The 20415-nt window shown below is 38.9% G+C and overlaps 1 protein-coding gene across 4 annotated transcripts in view; it reads left to right on the top strand.

Annotated features, from left to right (window-relative positions):
• PlexA (plexin A) overlaps window positions 1–20415 on the top strand; it is a 597216-nt gene that overhangs the window by 412838 nt on the left and 163963 nt on the right. The gene's annotated exons all lie outside the window — the stretch shown is intronic.

The raw sequence follows: 20415 nt of genomic DNA, 5'->3' as shown, positions 1-20415 counted from the left end.
ATTTTCATTATATTTTATTCCACACCCTGTGTTGTTTTAAGCAATGGAAATCTTCTGATGCAAATCAGGTGTAGCCTTCTGCCGATTGACATTTATGATCATCACATTGTGGAAGACAGAATGAATTAAAACTGTGGTGGACAATTCGCCTACTATTTATTTAGCCGTTCGGTGTACAAACAGATGGACATTGCTGAATGTGTCACCGGCACGTGTGTGTATGTGTGTGTGTGGTACGAGTAAAGTGTATGAGAAAAAGGACCTCGCTAGCATTTCAGGAACTGCAACACGCTGGATTTCCCCGTACACTTTCAGGAGTGACCCATGAATGGTTGGTTGTGTGAGCAGAGAACTTCCAGTAGCAAGTCACGCTTTGGTCGTAGAATGAAGGTTGATGAGACGTGCCTGAGAGAGACGACTCTGGAAGGTTTTGAACCCCCCATTCCTCTCGTCTGCCGCACCCACTGTGTTAGCTTTGAATTTGTGCCGCGTGGTTAAGTCCATTCTATGCTCATATAAGTTAACCAGAACGGGACCTACAGTTTGGACTTGTATTTTCTAATTTTTCGTGGCTTTTCTGCCACTGTTGACCAGACTAAGGATGAATGGTGATTTGATGGAGGAGGGAGATGGGGTAGTTCTCCCTATTCCAGAGTAGCGTTAAACCGTGAGCGTTTTCACTGAGCTTGTTCAAATATCCACAAGAAAGAATGAATACTTGTTAGTTCACATACACAACATTTATTGCCACCCACACCAATTTTAACAAACAAAGTTTGTTGTGACGTAAGGAGTAACCTTCGGCGAAGGTACCCTAAAGTCAATCTTGCTTCCACTTAGTATATCCCGGTAACTGCAATGCTGCAGGTCGACGAGGCTCTGGCGCCTGGACTCCCAGACAATATAATCATCTGTCTTGTGTTGTTCACACGTGTTTGTATTGTCCTTTCATCCACTTTATTTTAACTCCATCGTTGCGATTAGCCAACAGTGGCAAAGTCCGACGTTAAATAAACTGAATCAATGAATGAATCAACAAAGTTTGTTACTTCTTGTTATTTTCTAGCATTTGATATTTACTCATTTTGTGCATATCGTTGCATCTTATGTGAAAATACACTGGTGCGTTTAGAGTTCTTTTTGGCACAGCCCGTGACTTAGTTTAGTTAACGTATTTTCCTCGTGTTGAGTTCCTGGAAATTTGAGCAGCGTGAGGCTCTGGTATGGATTTGTTGCATGTCTGCCTACGACACGAAACGAGATAGCTCGGGGGTTAGACCTGAATTTTCAAGGACAGTGTAGCCCTCTCAACTCAGATTGGGCAGTGACAAATCTTGAAAGGAATTTCAGAATAAGCTTTAGGCTTATCCTTTCTGCATAGTAATAACTGGGTGGAAGTGGTCCAGGGCGTATCTTTCTCTTGGGGCGTTTATATCGGATGTGTGGAAAAAGTTTTGAATTTTCGTCCCGACTCACTGCTTGGCATTATATATGAAAGCTAGAAAACTTCTAAGCCAACGTCTTGCACTACTGACTGAAGTTAGTGATACCGTAGCTCAAGGTCGGAAATCCTGCTGTGATAATATATATATATATATATATATATATATATATATATATATATATATATATATATATATATATATATATATATATAAAATAAAATACAAACCAAAATCCTGCAACTATTTTATAGCAAGATGCAAGCGTGTGTGTGTTTGGGGTAAGGTCATGTGTGTGTGGCCAAATCTGAAATAGTGAAATTTTCAGCTACTTTCTTGGAAGTTCTACTTCTTCAAACCTTATCTTTCTGAAGTGCTCCTAGATTCGGATCCCACTTTAAACTATGGGTGCAGTCCCGAGTAGCCTTCCTGTGCATAAAGTGGACTTAAAAACTCAAAACTGAAGTGCTTCTGGAGATCTTTCCTTGATTGATTGATTTATTTAGTTTATTTTACTTCGCGTTTTATGCCTCTTGGCTAATTTGCGAAGATGGGGATGAGTGATGAAATGATGAAATCGATGAATGGATATTCACAAACAACCAAGCCCGACCGGGATTCGAACCCGGGGCCCTTGGCGTCGCAGCACGATGTGCTAACCACTCGGCCACAGGGTCGGGCAAGATCTTTCCTTGAAACTGTGCAAGAGCAAAGCATATTCAATAGGAATCGTAAAATAAATTAATTTTAAGGTACATAAAATTTATAAATGTCTTTTCAATTCTAAAATCAAAGATTTAAAATTAACCCTAGTAAATTTTACACAGCTTAACTGTTCATGTCCGTAATGAAGTTGCAACCACTTTCGTATTGTCTCCAAGTTTTGTAGTTTTCATCCATTCCATCTTTTGCAAACTTAAAAACTTGAACGTCGTTGAAATCACCGTAAAGTCTTCTCAGGTATTCAGCCCTTACTAAAGCAATATGTCCTCACCTGCAAAATAATATTTTGCTATCAACATATCGTAAAAAAGGATGGTAGTCGTAGTTTTTTTGATCGTATTCCTTACGCCTGCTACATATTTTACCACACGCGTTTCATCAGCACATCCACAATTTTTCTTCAAATATCCTCTCACCAAATAATGGAACTGTTATTTTTAACAACGTAATTTGAATATAATTGCTAGATATTTGTGAAAATTTCACATTACGTGCCACATTAAGAAAATGCATAATTAAAACCCATTGTTTCCATACCAGGTGGTGCATTATGAATTTTGTTGATTCGAATACTTGTTGCCCTTATCCAGAAAGTAAGTCGCTAACCTGCATTCCCACTTCGTGTACTACTTTTCCTGTGCAAGTGTCTCCTGTAAGCATTGTTGGTTGTGCTGTTATTTGTAGAGTGATTAATTGCCGGTTTCCTCCTTCATTTTAGAAAGTAATGGCTGTTTACTTTGTGAATGCTTGTGACAGAAATTGATGTGCTAATGGAAGTCTTTAGACTGAACGACAGTGACACTGATTTTGGTCTCCAACATATGGAATTATACTGATTTAAGTTCAATTTTAAGCCACGGGTGTTGACTAAACCACATTCCGCTTAAAGTAAGCGTCTTCAGCTTTTGTTAACCCCATTCCGAGCAGTTTGACGTGGAGGAAAGGAATTTTGATACATCTGTGACCTATTTAGCTCCTACACGGTTTCAGAACCGTATTCCTAAAACATGCTAAGTATTGCTTGGTAAATTATTAAATTCTCGTCGCATTTTTCAATATTATTTCAGTTTGCACAAGAAAATCAGTTTTGAAAGAACATGTGCCATCGAACAGGTGGCAGCTGCATGGGACGTCCTTCACTTCCCTCCCACCTGTTCAAGTTACCTTGCCACGGGGTGGTTGGGAACTCTGGCGAGTTTTTTGTGTCGAACGGCGCTGTTGACTTGAATGGTATATGCTGTATCTCGAACTGTGGATCGAATCTTGAGAACATTGTCAGCTAAGCGCAGGCGGAAACATTTCCATCAAAGCGTAACGAATCAGAATGCAAAAGCCAATTCGGAACCGTTCATTTTCTACCTTGTTGCCTTCGTGTGTGCAACGCGACATACTGAACTCCTTTCCTCATGCTCTCCTTACATGGTATTGCTATACGAGGTCATTCATTGGATTTCTAGCGACGACTGCAGTAGCTACATGCTTGATCAACATACAAGGTGCACAGATTTTTTTGGTGTAAATGATTGACTTTGATGTCGTCTATCATGACTGTCTTATTTCCCCCCTTCTGTGTTGCTACTTTAAATGTACAGAAGAAATCTGGGTTACTTCTCGGTAGACAACTAAACTACGATACACTTCTGTGCAAGGCCTTTTGGATGGCATGGTGACAAGTCTGTTGCCTTATAATCTAAAGACCTCCGATTCGATCCAGGTGGAGTCACATTATACAGTGATTCTGATCCCACTTTAAACTGTAGGTCCAGACCCTATTATAGCTATGCCAGATTTCGTGCCCACAAAAACCAACACACTCCCGCTCGAGCGCTTTAAGTACGTAGTCGACTTGCACCGAAGTTCCCAGGTTCAAATCCCGACCTGTTCGTGGGTTTCTGTGCGATTGTCTCTTTTATCAATTTCATCAAATCATCACGATTAGCTAAAAGTGGCAGATAAGCGACTGTGAATAACAATAATAGAAATGGAAACTCACACATACGATAGTTGAGGAGTAGCTACCATACCTACAATACTATGCACTAATAACAAGTTTCGGTGGCTCAGCACGTTGCGTGTTCGATTCACGTGCATACCTTAGATGAGGATTCGAGTCCTGGCCATGCCAAAGTGTACCAATGCGTTTGTACCAGGGTTGTTAAAGGTCCAGGAATTTTAAATAAATTCAATTCCGGTCCAGGAGAAAAATCAGCAAGCGTTAATGGGTTCTGGACCGTAAAGAACCTTTTTATTTGTAAAGTATTTCAATTCGGTCCAGGAACAATTTTTCCGGCTGAATTTAAATACGGTCCAGGAACCTTTTTTTCCAGGATGAATTTAAATACGGTCCAGGAAACTTTTTTCATTGAAACAATACACAACTTGGACCGAATTTAGATTGTGCTAGAAATAAAATTCCGGTCCTGCAGCGTAAGTCAATAGAACCCATTAGAATGTATGGGTTCCTGGACTTTTAACAATCCTGGTTTGTACTCTAATCTGTTTCACATTATTTATTCACCATTTACCCACATCGTCGTGATTAACCCAAAGGGATATAAAAGGCAACACTAAATAATACATACAAATCAAGTGCAGACGAGTGACGCCAAAATCAGAATAACCTAAAATAATGTGAAGGTTAAATGTGCACGCTTGCATGATGGGGAAACCTTCTGCAAAGCATTGCAGAAAAACCCCATAAGGATCGCAAGCTCTTCTTGACCTTGTTCCTCTGGCGCCTGGATATCCCGAGGCACTTCAATGGCTGACTGTGTACAATTGCAACTATGCTACTACAGTCATCTTCATCAAGGTTTTCCGGCTTAAAAATTCCCTGAAACTTTAAATTATTTAGACTATTTTTTTTATTGTTTGTGTCTGTGTGTTCGTGCAATAGACGAAGAAAGACAGTGCTCAATGAATTTAGGGCCTCCCGATGGCGTAGTGGTAACGTCGTCGTCTTGTAATTGGGGGCTCAAGAGTTCGATCCTCGAAGGAGGCTCATAGTGGTTCAGATACCACTTCATACTACAGGTCTAGTCCCAGTTACTGTGCATAAAGTGGACTTAAAAACTCAAACCACACTTCGAGGAAATGTTTGCATAAATCATATTTGAATTGTGTTTCTAAGATCCCAAGTTGTAACCTAGAATACGAATTTAACATGGAAAGTCTTAATGCGACACGTAATAACAAAAATAGAAAAGCGACGAAGGAAACTTGTAGAGCCAGTGCCGGATCTACAAATTTGCCCCCCCCCCGCGCAAAATATTACGAAAGGCCCCCTCTACCTATCTACATACCTACACACACACACACACACACACACACACACACACACACACACACATTATATATATATAATGTCTGTGTGTGAAATTCTCGATCTCATGTTGACAAACTCACATACATGGGCCTACAGGGTGATTCAAAATTCCCCTCACCCCTATAAAAAGTAAAGGAGTTAGGCTGGGTATAATTCGCGATTAAAATTATCCGATATGCCATCTGGTGAGATTTTCAGAAACCACTCCATGTAGGACTCTTCGCTGTGTTGAAGCCGTTCAAAGTATGGGGAACATGCGAAAAAGTAACGTCTACTGTTCAGTTTCTTGCTCTAAATAGTTTTGTGGGTTAGGACAAGTGAAAGGTTTACATGTGTTTACACCCCGTGGAATCAACAAAATGAAATTTGTAAATAAATCAGGGAAAACAGAACTGATTGACAAGATTGACATGGGGGGATAACTGAAATGGGGCAAGGAAATTACGAAGAATGAACGAGTATGTTCACTTTATTTTCCGAAAGATGATTTTATTACCATAAAAGTAAGTTTTAAATTGTTCTTTGTGAATATAAAATTATTTTTCGAAAACAATGTGTTATGTATGTAATTTGGAACAAGTGCAAATCTATTAATTGCGAATGTGAAAATAGTTTGAGAATTAATTAATGTCTGTAATCGTAAAGGTAGGTCAGAAAAAAAATGACATGCTAATGTTGCTGTTTCATTCAGTAAGTCAATTTTCAGTGAAGATAGTCTCAATGAAATTGTTATTATTATTATCATGTGTTGTAATTAAACCAGCCTGCCTCTTTGGGGAGAAAGAACTGCAACGGCATGTTTACATTTTTCTCCTTCCCAAGTTTGGTAATACAGGTGAATTGCTTTATTTTCAAATCATTTCTGAGAGCCCCAGTTACAACCGAGGTGCAGATGAAACAGCACTGCTTTGAAGAACCAATGCGTATACATTAGTTTCGTCTGCGTTTTCCGTGTTATTTTTGGCTATCATAATTAATTATAATTAAATGCTTCGTGCTCAGCACAGCTTCACCTTCGGTATAGTTCCTGGAATTCACATCGTATTCGCAATATTTAAAAATTTCGCGTAATTTAAACGTTTCTTCCATACCAGCATTGACAACACGCTGCTATTACGTGCTACTATTCAATGTAAACAATGATTTTTCCTACATAGAGCGGCCATATTGGAAGCTACACTAGCGCTCAGGTGGTAATTTTAATCGCGAATTGGTTATGATGGAAACAGGTTAGGCTTACGGGGAACCACATTGGTGTGTTCGAAGCTGACGTTCACCATGTTAGTGACAGCCATATTGAATTCAATTATTTTTTTTAAAAAAGTGAAGGGGGTAATGTGCATAGGCGCAGATTTCTTAAGAGATTTGGGGCGGGGGGGTAAAGTTAAGTAAATACTGATTTCTTTCTTTTTGCGGGAAGAGGGGCAATTTTGTAATTGCAATAACTGTCTTTGAGAACAAAACATATATAGCAGGGTACATCGAACTTGATTAGCTTGACAAAACATTCACTGCACTACTGTGATTATGTAATTATACAACATAATACTTTACATGTAACTTTTGACAGAACTTTTTATCATATTCTGTATAATACTTATTCTTACAATCCTTTATAAGAGTTTAATATCTTCACACATATTTACATAAAAAAGGAAGGCCCAAGATAACATTTTCATCCTGGCGAGGCCGATTTTTTACTTTTCCGAAGGAAAACAAAGGACCCTATTTTTCAATGGACTGGCTCATTCAAGAGCATGAAGACTACAGTATTCCCATGCTGCTTCCTCTATTCTCGCACATATTGATTCATAATATACCATGCGTTTTTCTTAATTCATTGTCGGTTTCAAAAAGGAATTACTGAAATAGTAAACGCACACGCACACGAAAGACACTCAAACTGAGCGATAGTCCCACATTATTGATTCTGCTCATTTCAGAGCAGAATCGTGAGTAATTTCCCAGCTGTTGTGTGCGAAGTTTCTGTGTGTAAAAGTTATGTAATATGTTGGAAGATATACATTGGGCCCCTTATAGGGGGTCAAACGAGAACTGGATGGGCCCGGGCCCCTCTGTCCCTCCCTCCCGTTTTCGGCGCCAGTGGTGATGTGATATATATATGACACTATTTTCTCACACCTGTAGAATGATACATTTGTTATAATCATGAAGTCAAAACTCTATCCTGATTAAAGATAAGTTGAAGAAACTTGCACCACAGCATTTCTCGTGAAATTATAGCCTGATTTGATCTAAGGTCGGAATTTTTCCGGCTTTGTCCCCGCAAAAAGCTGATCCAGGGTCCACCCAGCCTCAAATCAAATAATACCCGTTGGGGGGGGGGGGGGTAAATGCGTCCGGAGCGTGGTGCTGATCACATCACCTCCAAGATTTCCGGCATCGGAAATATGTGGGGCCCTACACCCACATATCCTAAATGTGCTTTCTTAGCACGTTGCTACAAGCACAGGGAACTTTAACTTTACTTTTACCTGTGTATATTATATTCGTTTCTGTACCTCTGTGTAACTACGTTTATTTTTTATATGCGCATATACGAACCCTCTACTATGTCAATGGCTGAGGGCCCCCCGCTAAAGGCTTACTTGTCTCCGGGTCCTCTTGCGGGTTGTAGATCTGGCACTGTGTAGAGTCCTTATGATCTAGCGGCTGTCGTAACGCAAATCAAATGGACGTTTCGAAACTAGGAAAAGTTAATTACTTAATCTGTTTGCTCATTGTCGAGGCACGATGGTATGGACACGAGACGAGACTCCGTTCTCGGTATCGTCTTGAAATAATCTATAATAGTGTGAAAGTTTTTTTTCACATTAACACACACAACCAAATATCAACCTCTCTCACGTAGTACACCCTGGACTGCATTTGGCGCCCTAACGATGTTCTGGCGTCTGGACTCACAGCCAGCATAATCCTCTGTGGGGTTTGTGTTATGTGCTGGCCGTGTGTTTAAACAGTGGGCTTGGTCTCGTCAAGAAATAGAAAAGCAACGTAAAATAATTACAATACAGAAGCGAAGTTTATTATTTTACATCTACACATTCATTAAGAAGAAAGACCCTTTCCAGAAAATTGGCAATTCTGTACTGCATCCATATTCCAGGAAGTTCATTTATTATGCATATTACAGTGCAGTCTTTTCATGTTCTAATTGGATCTGGCTTCATATCCTTTAGTAGGTTAATTAATTTTCAGCTGATAAAAACCACCGACCGGACAATGATCGTTGCTTCTGCCAGCCGTTTCACGGAAATGATTCCAGTCTTAGCATTTAATTGAAATTCTGAAATGTCAACAGTGTCGACTTCGTTAACAGGTTTTCAAAGTTAATGAGTCCTTGCCCTTCCGTGAAACTTAGCAAACTTGGACTGACGCCTTTTACGCTTCCAACCATGGTAAAAAGTGCTATGTCAGTCTAATGCAGGCGATGCTAATTGTTAGATCTGATATTCGACTGCTTCAGTAACATAACAACAACGAAAACATTTATGACACATTTGGAAACAAGATAATACATTTTTTTCTATTTGTGTGGAACATGGTGCCTAAAATATGAAGTTCTAAAATGATGAAATAATGTGATTGACTCTAAACTGAAAAGAGCGCAGTGTAAATACGCTCTCAAGCTATAGTCGAAGATGATAGGAAAGCGATGGAAAAAAATGGACTCGCAACATGTGGTTATCCTGCTTGTGACTCCGTCAAGCCGCGATATAAGAGGAAGCATTAGTAACTAACAGGGTGGTAAAAAAGGTAAAGGTAAAGTGTTCCCCTGTGCATAGCACCACGCCATTAAGGCGTATAGGGGGTGTGGGGGTAACGCCACTAACAGGGTGGTGAGTTTGAAATCTGATCAAAACATGTATATTAAAATAAGAAATTCGTTATTCGTGGGCGAAGTTCAGCCTGTGGCTGCTCTACCACTTAACCAGCAAAATGTGTACAATCAAAGAAAAATAGACACTATAACAGATATAAGTATTCAATTACATTTATCCCTACTAATTATTTCAGTAACTAACTAACACTATAAAACATATAAAAACAATTTTACTCATTCACACAAATCGGAAATTATTCATTTCTGGTTCAAATCTGCTCATGTATTTGGTTTCGATTTCAACACAAGTGTGCTGAATCTAGACATATGCAGTGAGTTCAACGAATGTTGCAAGGTACGACAAGAATTCTAGGCTGCATGGGGAAAAAGCACTGACGTCAGCAGTTATTTATGCTTATTCTTTAAATAGTAAACATTAGAGACATGATATACATGTTGGATATCACTGCTTAGAATGTTTACTACCCATGCCCAATATAAAATTGTACTTGTAATACTTTCTTTAATTGATTCAGTGTGACTTAAAATGAAAGCAACAGAAAATTACAGTTTCTGACTTATGCCTTTTCCCGAACACCCTAGAATGTATTATATTTGTACGTTTGTCGCCTTTCTACTTCTCCAGGCTAATCGTAAAGACGACAACGTGTGATGTGTGAAATGGGCGACTGAGATAAATAAACAGATTCCCAGATTCGAACCCAGTGTCCCTGGCTTGCAGCGTATTGAGCTAACCGCTATGCCACCGAAACTAAGATGTTTTTACATCTCTAAAATGCACACCACGGACAAGAAACCAACGGCCACGTTGCTTTAGAAAGAAATATAGAAGTGGTAATGTTTTGCAAACTTGTGAAGGTCTACCAGTCATGTATTAAAGCAACTGCACACAAACTAAGCATGTAGTGCGCCTTGGAAATGGCGTAATGAAGTTACTCGGTTCCCTGCGTTTCGAGAGGAACCATGTTTTTTTTTTCCTTTGGTGCGGAAGCTGTTGTGCCTATCTCTTCTTCGCAACAGTTATTTCCAGTTCTCGAATGGAACAGAGCGAAAACTCCGTTAGTCAATGCGGACGGAACTTCTTTTCCATATCCTTCCCGGCTGTGAAAGACGAGAGTGCCAATTGTAGGAAGGACTTCCCTCTTCCGCATTAGGTGAAAAATGAAAGGGAGTAAAGGCTTTTTATTTTTTTTTCAACCCCTTTCTCCCCCATCCACTACAGTGTTCTTTTCTCGGAGAGTCAAGTTAACCTTATTTTGTGTTTTCAGTGTTAAAAAAGTTCCCGATAGTCTTTTTTTCGCAGTAAATAAAGAGTAAATTTCATTATAAGACGGCTTTGATTGAGTGAAAGTGCACTTCTACCCTCCTTTGTCGTGACACCATCGCAGAAAGCTTAAGTTCAAATAAAAACCTTTCTTTTGACCAGAAGAATCCAATCCTGGAAGATTTCGAACTGGGTTAATTTCTTCATTACATAGTAATCTGGGAACACATCTTGCTTTTTGGATACGAAATAATTCTGGAGCTTTTCAATTTTGAGCCCATGAAAGAATACAATATTTTGATCTTCATAATTTTTATAATAGAAAATTATCTTCTATTTTAGATTTTCAAAATAATGGCATTACTCTGCATAGGAAAAGTCCTTTTTGTGAAAAGTATTGGATCACAATTCAGTTTAATAGCCCCGTCACTAATTCTGCCTCAGCAACTAACTAAAATCCTAAATTATAGGAAATAGTATAAATTAGGGTAGCTGGTCGTTGTCGGCTACAAATAGCTCAGTTATTGAACATTTGTTCAAAATACATTCCCCCTTCTTCATTATAAATTTCAAGTGGAAAAAATTGTATTTTTTAGTTTTCTGTTTGGGGATGGCGTTTACTGTATCATTCCGGTTGGTGAATTAAGCTTCCTTTTTTTTTACTTGAGCTGCCCTAAAAGAGGAACTGTAATTTTGAGAAAGTCTGCAAAGTTAAATCATAAGTGGGAGAGCTTAAAATTTGGATGGTTCGCAACGTTTTATGATCTAAATGTAAAAAAGGAAATCTACACATTTTTGATAGCAAATTCTGGAAGACTAAAGAAAAATTATAGGAATTTCGGATTGGAGGTATTGCGTAAAGAAAACCTCAACAATTTCAAATGCTACAGGGGAAATTGGTGCTTGCATATGCTCATGGGAAACACTTTCAACCAAAAATGTGCAACACCTGTTTTGCAAGACCTTCCAAGAGGTTTTTCTTTGGCATATCGAGTCTCATCCCCTATTTTCGTCAGGGCTCGTCCACCATTGCCTTCAGGTTTCGCTAGTTGCCCTGCCTGTTCTGGATTAACACTTTTATATTTAATATCTGGTCTAAAAAGCCAGAAAACAGTGACGATGAGCCTTGATGCGTTGACTACGCGTCACCCAACGAAGAAACTCTTGACAGGCCTTTGCCCTCAAAAGGGCTCTTGCACCACAGCCTGTTTTAGTTTGTAAATATATCATGGGAAATGCCTATATATGTAGTGAAGGTTCGTTACACGGCAAAATTTTCATTCTGTGTATGGAACATTCCGAAAAACGTTAAAACCATTTTCTTGAATGGCCTAAGGTACCAGAACTGCAATGCAATCATGGAATTTGCGGACTTAGGATACACACAGAGAGATTTGATTTTTCTTATTTAGCGTTGCATTTCTGCCATTTATCTAATCACAACAATGAGGATGAGTGATGATATGATAGAACTGATGAAGAGAGAGAAATAGCATATATGCCAGGCGGGATTCGAACCCAGGATCCCTGGCGTTGTAGCGCGCTGTCGGCGGAGAGAGAGAGAGAGAGAGAGAGAGAGAGACAGAGACAGACAGACAGACACACACCTTCCGAAATGAGATTATAAATGAAATTATAAATGCATCACTGTCATATGTATTTACAAAAGCATTATTGGTCCTTAGACTGTCTGAAAAACACACTTGCTCTTTTAGTATGTGCATCGTAACCCATGAGTCTGAAGATGAATTCTAGCTACGGGCCTATGACTTTGGGATCTATATTTTGCAGTGTATATTGTGTCATTTCCCACAAGTACTAGGCCCGGTTTTTCAATGCCCTCATGTCACCCTAGGTCGTGCGATATGTTGCGCACTTTCCCCACACCGCATGGGGATTTGCAGCCACTGACAGAATTCAATAGCAGCGCACGTTCTGCACGTGGCAATTTACCGGCTGTCCTCAGCATCCAAGCACTACGCTCCCTCGTTAGAGCTCCCCCATCTCTCCCATAGGCGCTCTGTTTTCAAAAGGGGACGCTTTTATTCAAGGGCTTTCTTTTACATTGACGGCACCGCAGCAGTTTAGTAGTTAGAATTGCGAGTCCAAGGATCGTGGGCAGTAGTTGGTTGGTTCAGGTAATTCGAGTGAATTTTTTTTCCACCGCGCTGAGGTATTTTGAAGCAGTTTTTTCCATTAAACGAGAGAATAGGTGGAAATTTTGTCAAAAGTTGAATGAAAGTAAACACAATGCAAATATTTTGACAAAGGTCACTTCTTAAGTTTCTTTTTCTTTCTACTTTATTACTTATATATGTATATGTATATATATGTATATGTATTTAGGTATATATAACATTGTAATAGCTTAACGCTGTAACATAATATACTGTCTAAGAATGACTATAAACTCGGACTTTCGTTGTTCTGGTTTTGAGTCATGTTTATTCTGGCTTTCTTTTTTGTTTCTTTTTTTGCTGCTGTTGTAAACCGTAGATAAAGCCCACTACATTGTATTTTATTTTTATTTTGTATGGTATTCTATGTCGCTTTTATGCCCCTCTAGGCTAATAGTCTACTGATCACTCAATGCAATCTGCTCTGAGCTGGCTACTGTATTCTTAATCCAACTTATATTTATTGTATGCCTCCTCGATGGCGCAGTGTAATCAAGGGGCCCCGGGTTCGATACCCGGTGGAGGCACATAGAGGTTCGGATCCCACTTCAAACTGTAGGTCCAGTCCCGATTAGCCTTACTGTGCATAAAGTGGACTTAACACGCCAACTTAATTATATTTATTATATGAATTGTTCGAAAACGTTCTGTCAAATTTGTGATTTTTGGGAAGGGGAATTTTTGCTTTATAGAAATTAGATTCGGAATTATCTTTACTGAGCAGGCGTCTTTCAGCTTCATGGCCGAACAAATCCTTGTCACAGATATAAAAATGAAAAATAAGAAGTATAATAATGCAATGAAGATATGAGAGAGTGCAACTTCTCGCTAATTCAACTTTCTACAATCACTTAGGAAGGTAGTTTTATGCACTAAATTTTTTGTACATTCTTGTTAAACCTTGTGAACCGTGTAGTGGAGATCATTGTTTCACACCTTTCACTACGTACCCTTTCTACTTTCCAGCATAACACTTGAATTTACCTTCAATAGAATTTTCTACCCTGTGTGTTGAAGGTCGATTTCTTGTGTTGATTTTTTCTCCTGATTTATAAATGGAAGCAATTAATGAACTCTCTGGGTGGAGTGCTAATTTGCCAAGGTTGACTCTTTCGTGATTGTTTTTAATGAAAAAAACCGTAACACATACAGATTGCGACGAAATGAAAAAGAGGAAGGTTGGGTAGTACTCCTCCTTGTTGTTCTTCACAAAAGCATGCACTGAAGGTCATCTTATTGGCAAAGAAGCTCATCAAGATTTTATTGGTGCAAGAGTGCAGAGCAGATATACGAATGCACTTCGCAATTGCGGTTTGCCAGAAAAGTAAATTTTAGTTTTTAATGGCAGTGCCTACAGCAACTCGCTGAACATGCAGGACAACAGCATTGAAAGAAGGCCCTTCAACCTGTTCAAGTTTTTAATAGGATTTCCGCTTCAAAATTTGCATACTTGTTTTTTGGTCTATCCTTCAAGGCCGGTTCCACAGTGTGTGCAATTGCATATGCCCCTGTGAGGGTTGCAAATGTATGCGTGCCTTGTGGAGGAACAGTGTTGTATTACCAACAAGGGCAGAGGAATTAATATAGGTGTCCAGGTTTAAGTTTTTTTTTTTTTGTTTTTTCATAATAAAGTACTGGATGAGCGCAATACCTGGCCACACTACTTTCTAGATTAACACCGGCGTGTAAAGCCCCTATCACACGGAACTGGATTTCTAGTAGGAATGCCCTAGTTGGCGCTGAACTAACTTTCTAGGTAGCAATCATGGCCGCCTGGCTGACTGCTTGACTGGTTTGGAGGAATAGGACATGTTCTAATTGCTACTTGCTTTCCTCGACTGGATTCTGTGGAATAGCCAATCAGAGCAAAGTTTCGCCATGTGAAGATAATCTGTGAGTGTGCAAAGGAGCGATTTTGTCTGTAGTTTCCGAGTGTTACTCCAGTAATGTATAACATATACAGCATGAAAGGCGCGTTAAGTTACACCATCTATGCTGAGTGCACGGTGTTTACATTTGAAACAACTAAAATATTCTTCCATACGTGTACAGTAAACGTTGTAATGTATGTATTTAAGCAGCGCCATTGTTTTGTACCTAATAACGTTTTATACGAAACGTTATTCCTCTCGGTTGAATAGTTATCGGCTTTTGAAAATGTGAAGTGATACATTGTTAATGTTTACATCTCACGCGGCCGCCATTACAACTTCCCTCGTATGGGAACAAAAGTCTATCGACAAGTACGCTGATAAGTATCGTGCGAGGCGAAAACTAGCAAATTGGTAGCCAGTCCAGCGCCAACTAGGGCATACCTACTGGAAATCCAGTTTCGTGTTATGCGGGCTTAAGGGTTGATCTGTTCGGAAGGCAGTTATATGTGAACTTCACTTCCACGTAGTGCACCACGAGAATGCATTCTTGGAGGCATATGATACTCTTTGATGTCTGAATCCAAAACTTGTTCAATCCTCTGTGACTTTGTATCCTAGCTATTGTGTTCTCCATCTGCATTTTACCTCTAGATAATGTTTTTCACTGTTCTTGATAAGGATTGTTACCTTTATCAGTAACTTAAGCCTTCCACTGCACATTGCAACACGCCATTAAGGCATTTGGGCGGGATTCAGCTTCTTATTTCTATGGCAATATTAGATTTCTTTCAAAGAGCTGCACAATAGAAAACAAGTTTGCCAATTTAGGTACAGATAGACTGGTCGAAACTGGCTCTGCAGTCAAAAAAACTTCTGTTCAGAGAAGGTAATACACTCGACTAAGAGTTGGTGTTTCACTTTATCTGAACAGGTGCGTACTTTCATCTGCGCTTCACTACAACGACACGCAGGAGATATCTGTTAACACATTTTTCTGGATGTCAAATGCGTTTTTTTGTTATCCCGAGTAGCTTTTCTGTTTATTTTTGCTAATCGCAAAAGGTTTAAAGGAAATATACCACAATGTGTCGAATCCCACTTTAAACTGTTGTTCCAGTCCTGATTACTTAATTTGAGTACGAAGTGTAATTTAACAAATGTTGACTTTTTTTTTTTACAATATAACTAGCTTCTGGGAACATTCTTATTCAACTTAGAGAAGCGATTTTCATTTTGTGTGTGTGTTATCCCATTGCATGTACCGTCAAAAGATAATAACAAATAACGAACGGATCGTTCCAGGAAATTGAAGTAAATTTCTCAGTTGTATTTGTTACAGCAATCAAAAAAGGAAAGGGGCGGAACTGTATACACCGGCTAAATTACCTAATAAATAGGCGGATGTTGATTATTAACTTTGTCCCTTCTTGGAGCAGCCGATCTTCCTCTTCCCGTGATTTTGCTTAGGATCAAATTTTGTTTCGCTTGCAATTGAACTGAACTTGATCAGGTGAAAGTGTGTTACTTCAACTAGACTATAATACATCATGGCACTCCTTAAATTCTGCTCTCATAACACAACTATCAAAGTGTGTTCTTCCGTTTTACAAAATGTATAGGTTATTTTTCTTTAACTTATCCTTTCATTAGGCATAATTTAAGAATTGGTTCACCACTTAGCTGCTACAATCCTACCCTTGATTGGGTAGAGTTTGGACATTTTAAAAAAGTGTTTGCATCATTGAATTCTCTCGCTGAATACACGTGCTCTTTCTAATTAAGTTTTTCTTCATTAGGAAAATATTTTTTTTATGAAAAATGTAATGTTATAATTCTTTCTACGTATAACAGAAGACGTGTCACGATATCTCTGAGAAGGTTTCTTGGTTCTAATGCTGACAACTCCGGGCCCAGGTTCGAGTCCTGAGAGTTACTTCGTATCCTTTCAATTTAATCTAGTTGGAATTCATTCTCATTGTCACGATTAGCCATAACGGACAGAACTGTGACGCTAAATAAGAAAAATATATAGATATATATATTTAAAAGCGTCCGGAGCATTGTGATGATCGCAACTTCCTCTCTGACCAATACGCACATCGCGCCAAGACGCCAGGGGTCCCGGGTTCGAATCCCGGCCTGAGCATGGATGTTTGTGAGTGTCCATTCATGAATTTCATCATGTCATCACTCATCCCCATCTTCAGAAATTAGCCAAAAGTGGCACAAAAAGCGAAGTAAAATAAAGCAAATCAATCGATCAATGTCCAATATAGGTTGTGTGAAATTCTATCCTGACTCCCATCCTTCCCAAAATACTTTCAAGGCACGAATTACATTACTTATTACAATATATAAGTGGAGCTTGTAGAAAATGTTAGGAAATAAACCCTGCTATTTTCTTTCCTTCCTTAAAAAAATAAATTGTGATTCAGACTATAATTATTAATAGAGCACGAAATGTTGCCCATGTAGTCCAAACAAGATAACATTTAACAATACAAAGAAACATTTGATAGAATATTCTCAACATACATGTACGTTCTCTCCGTGAGTTAAATTTACTTTAGGATATTTTGTTGTAATAAATGAGCAAAACTTACGATATTTCATCTCGGATTATTGAGGAGTATAATCCAAACCCGATTAGCTTTTTCGGACAATTTGGGTATTTAAAACGGAATTTGCAAAGGTTTACTACATGTGAGTAAACTCTATAGACAGAAAAATTCTCAGTGATCTAAATTTGTAAATAACTGTTTTTTTTTCAGTTTTTACGTGTAATGAACGCTGAAAATGCTGTGGTAGCTTTGAATCAATCTCTCTTGCGAAAGGAAAAATCCGGTATTTTTTGAGTCGCTGTCTGCGTAGTTAGCAGCGAATTACGATTTTATCAAAGAGAGAGTAGATTTATGCCAAGCCATGGGAGTCTCCCTTTGCAACGAGAACAAACAACAACAATAAAAAAAAATGTCGTGCTTTCTCTGGCATGGATGTGCCACGAAGTGTGGAGGGAGACGATCTGTTGGAATTGGCTGTGCAGGCGTGTCGCTGATGGGCTAAGTGCCTCCGGGACCTTGAGATTATGAACAGCCAACTTCCGTGAAAACTTGGAGAATCGTTTTTTACGAAAATAAAGTTTAACCTGCCTTAGGTTCATTTTGGGGAACGGTTCAGGCCGTGTGATCGTTCTACAGTAATATTTCAAAACTTGATTGTTCTCGCAGGTTCTCCCCTATGGAGCAGCGATAACGTAGTAGCCCTGTAATCAAGAGGTTCCGTGTTCGATATCGATCCCACTTTAAACTGTGCGTCTAGTTCCGGTTAGCCTATCTGTGCATAAAGTAAACTTAAGACAATGATGTTTGTCGAAAATCTTGTAAATAGTGTTTTGCAATTATATTTTGACGTGTAAATTTGTACTGATTTTCACTGAAGGGTAATATTTACAAACCATACACTGTAAAAAGCTGATTGGAGAAATATATGTCTAAGATCTTTAAATTCACTGCTATCCAAACACAGCAAAAATGCACGCTACGACGCCAGGGGTCCCGGGTTCTAATCCCAGCCCGGGCGTGGGTATTCTTGTGAGTTGAGTGTCCCTTCATCAATTTCATCGTATCATCACTCATCTTCATCGTCGCGATTAGCCAAAAGTGGCAGAAGTGCGAAATAAAATAAACCAAATTAATTAATTAATCACAGTAAAAATAGTCACCTTCAATTTATAATCATTATCTATCTATATACGTGACAAAATATTCATATTTAATTTTCAAAAACGGGATTTCGTCCAGTTTTTGTAAATTAACAGGCATACCGTTGAATTTTATCCGTAGAACATTGTAAATCTTACGATAACTTCTAACAGTATACATTCTAAACTCGCAATGAAAATTGCATCGATTGCATGCATGCTAACGGGGTTCTGGCGATTTGAACCAAATCTAGAATAATAGTTGATTTGCCTTGCGTTGTTCTCTTTCTCTCTCTTCAGTGTGTGTTCCAATAGGTCTTTAGTGTTTCATTGTTGTTAATGCAAGGGACTTCAGAAATATTGCATTAAATGGTAACATTTAAAAAAATTCAAGCTTAAATCCAAAACCTGAATCGAATAATGGGAGTGATCCAAACCGCGGCATTTAATTCTCGCCAACGGGATAAAACTCTTTGATTACTAGGTAAATTTTTTTAACAACTAGACTGTCTTTGAGGCCCTTTAGTGGCATTGAAATATTTCTGGAAATATCAATCGCGGATCCACGTGGAGAGCGACAGGGGCAATCACCCCTTCCAACTGCCAGTTCTTTTTGCATAATATTTTTGAAGACTCAATATTTTTTAAAAGTTTGATTTAAGTCCACTTTATGTTCATGATGAGCTAATCGGAACTGAACCTCCAGTTTACATTTGGGCAGCAACCACTGTGCAATATGCTTCTAAAGGAAGTTGAACACGAGACCCCTTGAGATAATAAGTTTTTATTTTATTTGTCCATTCACTTTACTTGTTAAGTTTACTGTAGCAAAGGAAGAAATTATAAAATATGATAACGCCATACAATAATAACCATATATTCCAGTCCTGGACCCCTATTTTTTGGAAAACTATACTCCAATCTGTTAAACATGAAATCTGTTTGTTTCCTGTTCACAGTAGTGTATAATGTTTATATAAAACAGTGCAAGTGTAGGTTATAATTGATTATTGGCAAGGTAAGCTACCCGACTGAAATTCGCCTCTCCCAACAATAACTTCTGGATCGGCCACTGGGAAAGATACATTGACAATGGATGCATGTAACCTAGCTGCTGACGTACTCTAAGCAGACAAGTACACCTAAGCATTCTTTTCTGCTCGCCTTCGCTTCGGCCTCAGTGGGCGTGCTTGCATTTGACTACATGTTTTTTTTTTCTCTCTTTCTTTTCTCAATGTCGTTTGCGCTGCTTTTTCTATTCCGGTCTCAATAGGCGTCCACCTCATCCATGCCTTTTGCTTTACCAAGTTAAACAACTTTTTCTGAATGCTTTTAAAAACTGCAAATTTACTACTTTCCAGTAGACAGTTATATGATATCGAATAATAATAAACCCCACGATTTGGGGATGGAAACGAAACGAATGAACAGGTAAAATTCATGGTGGATTAATCTCGTTGCCATGGTGATTCCAGTTCAGTCGAGAAATGAAAGGATGTGTGGGCGCGGTTCTCTTGCGTGGTAGACGTTTCCCTTCATAGCTGGGAGATTATAATGAATATTCACGAGTTGTCCACTCCACACATCACGTGTCATTTACGAGAAACGGGATTTCGTAGAAAGCCCTCATCTCGTTATCAACTTGAAATACTTGGAATTCCTGAAAATGTGTTCAAGCAATTCCAGCGAAGGTTGTGAAAAAGCAGCGAAACAATGGCATTCTTTTGTTGATAAGGTGGTGTTAAATTCCTTACGCACACATTTTCAAGCAAATTCAAATTGCACTTCCTCTATTGATTGATCAGCGTAGCGGCTGTTAGTAAGGCAGATCTTTCAATGTTGTTGATGTAGGCTGCCTACGATAATGCATTGGTGATTTTTTATTATCTACTACACAAACTGTTCTTTACTTTTCTACATGCGGGCTAGTATGAGATATTTTAAGAGCCGACCTCCGTGGTGGAGTGGTTAGCACAGCACGCTACAACGCCAGGGTTTCCGGGGTCGAATCAGGACCTGGTCATAGATGTTCTTTGCTAGTGTCC

This window comes from Lepisma saccharinum, chromosome 2 (genome assembly GCF_977018435.1).
Source record: "Lepisma saccharinum chromosome 2, izLepSacc3.1, whole genome shotgun sequence".
Classification (NCBI taxonomy): domain Eukaryota; kingdom Metazoa; phylum Arthropoda; class Insecta; order Zygentoma; family Lepismatidae; genus Lepisma; species Lepisma saccharinum.
This window is presented reverse-complemented; position numbering and strand designations above follow the sequence as displayed.